This window comes from Vigna angularis, chromosome 9, assembly GCF_016808095.1.
Source record: "Vigna angularis cultivar LongXiaoDou No.4 chromosome 9, ASM1680809v1, whole genome shotgun sequence".
Classification (NCBI taxonomy): Eukaryota; Viridiplantae; Streptophyta; class Magnoliopsida; order Fabales; family Fabaceae; genus Vigna; species Vigna angularis.
This window is the reverse complement of record NC_068978.1, coordinates 19682408-19685030: the sequence shown is the minus strand read 5'-3', so window position 1 is coordinate 19685030 and position 2623 is coordinate 19682408. Positions and strand designations below refer to the sequence as shown.

Below are 2623 nucleotides of genomic sequence, written 5' to 3'. Positions count from 1 at the left end.
TATTAAAAACTTTATTAATATACTAAAATCAGTATATTTTGAAGATAGAGATAATTTAAACTACTAAGTAACCACCTTATCAAAATATTTTAATTGTACTGCTTAATGTTTCTGAACTGTGGAACTTTTTACATGTCCTATAAATGCAACTCATTCTCTGTTTTTTAAATAGTTAAATAACTTCTAATTATGTGAGGGATTAAATAAGACTAACATGTGTTTTTTAAAATATTCTTTCAATTAGAATTATGTTCTGTTTCTTTTGAGTCTTTGCCACTCAACTGCAGCGTGGTTAAAATGAATTTGAGTAAAACTAACATTTATGTTTTAGAAAAGTCGTTTTATTTGAAGGAAAAAAGAAATGGTATTGCTTTCACTTTAATTCGAGTTGGGATAACTTTGCTTTCAACATTACTTATTTGACTGACACCCAAGCTATATATTATGGTCTCTGAACTCCATATGTTTGAATATTAAAAAAAATAAAATAAATGGGAATTATATATTTTGAAAATTTTAAAGTGTATAGTTGAAACTCATAATATAGAGCTTAGTGAGATGAACCATATATAAAAAAAATTACAAATTTATTATTTTAAGGTTTTTTATTGAAAAGTTATGTAAATTCTCTTATATATATTGACTAATGATTATTAGATACAAGTCTTCTAAATTAAATATATTTTCTCTTTAGTATGTTTATTAGAAAAGGTTAATTGTGCCTACTTTAAAACATGTGAATGATTCACACTTAAAGACACAATTTTAAAGTCCAAGGTAAATGAGTTTTTAAAATGTTATGGGTAACTTCTTTATTTCTTTTTATTTCCCAAAAACTTATGTGTATGACTTTTCTCTTCTCTTGCACCAACTCTGGACATATGGAGGCTCAATTGATGAGCAAAATAGTTCATTTCTTCATTTATATATATACACACACATAAAAGAAAACCTCTTAAGTGATAATAAATCTTATTGTTTCTTTTATTCAAATTTCCATCAATCCACACATTACATAAGCAAATGAATTACACATGCTAGTGTCTCGTATTTATTAGGTTAATTTAATTCTTTATAAATACTCTCAGTTAAGGTGATAGACATCCATTTGATGAGTTACTTCTCACCCTTCATCACATGTTACAATGTTGACCAAGTTATTATGATAATTTAATGTAAAGACCAGGTTAGTTGAACAAAGATATTTTAAAATATGAAAATAAACCTTGCTTTCTAAAAAACAAAAAATATTAGGGTAAACTAATTCAAACTAATCTAATCAAAATTAGTATCTTATGACAGTGAAGAATAACATCCAAGTACTCTATAGAAGTCTCCAACATTAAGTTTTCAACTGTACAATGAACAATACTTTTTTTATTCGAGTACTAGAAAAAGCACTTCCTCTAGTTTTAACAATAACATCCACTTCCTCAATTTATCAAATAAAAAATTAATTTAGTTTATAATGATTGTTTTTTAAATTTATTTTTGTCAGTAATATACTCTCCTATCTCGCGATATTTTATTCCAACTATAATTTTTTTTTTTAAAAAAAGAAAGAAACATTATGAATTATTATGTCTCCTAAAACAACAACAGCAAACATCATTTTTTAATTTAAGTATATAGTGAATAGTGAACACTATGCATGGGAGAATGCATATCGGTTTTTCTTTTTCTTTAGAAATTCTTGAATTTTTATTTTGATTTTTGTTTTTGTGTCTTAATTTTCCCACGTCCCCTTCTCTGCTTCTATAAATACCTCTGCTACGTCCCTCCCCACAATGCATCAGAAGCATTTAATGTTACATAATGGTAGCTAGCTAGCAAGCTAGCTTTTTTATAAGGGTTATTAGCTGCACCTTGTGCTGTTGTGCTCTTGTTTTTTAGTGTGGAAGAATCTGTAAAGCTCAGGAGGGATAGCGCCATGGATGGTCATTCTTCATCTCTCTTCTCTTTCCTTTGATCTTCTCTTGCGCTATCCATCCTGAGTTTCATGGCTTCTCTCCACACACACCAATGGAACCTTCTTCTCCTTTCTCCCTTTGCTTTTTGTTGTTGGATTTGTTCATTCACCATGCACCCCCACACAAGGTTCTTTCACCTTCACTATACTATTTCTTGTTTCTTCTTTCATTTTGTTGGTTATCACAACTTTAATGACTAATCCCTTTTGTTTTGTTTTCTTTCTTTCTTTCTTTCTTGAATTTTGTTTTCACTTCCAAAAGCATGATGAAGTGAGTGGAAGAATATGAAGGTGTTAAAGTCTTTCGGGTTTGGTTAAAGTTTTCTCCTTTGAAATTTCAAAAGTTGAGTAGTCAGAATTTGGTATATGTTAGTGTCTAACATCATATCATGAGTCACACAAATATAAGTTCAAGTAATAATAAACTCACAAGATCAAATGAATGGTTCGTTCGTTATCTTTACAAAACCGTTAACTATTTTCTACCTTGCTTCTCCTTCTAACTTGTGTAATCAAGATGCTTAGATCATGATATCCATGATAAATGTATGGATTTGTTTCTTCTTCACCATAAAAAGTAAATAAGTCACGTATATGACCCAATGATCAAGCATGAACTTTTTTGCCCTTAGTTTGTTATGACGATGTTAAAAA

At 28.9% G+C, this 2623-nt stretch overlaps 1 long non-coding RNA gene across 1 annotated transcript; it reads left to right on the top strand.

Annotated features, from left to right (window-relative positions):
* Window positions 1-1801: 1801 nt before the first annotated feature.
* Window positions 1802-2412, top strand: LOC128193852 (uncharacterized). Its single transcript, XR_008245165.1, has 2 exons — window positions 1802-2097; window positions 2232-2412. It is a non-coding gene; the product is annotated as an uncharacterized LOC128193852 (long non-coding RNA).
* The last annotated feature ends 211 nt before the right edge of the window (window positions 2413-2623 follow it).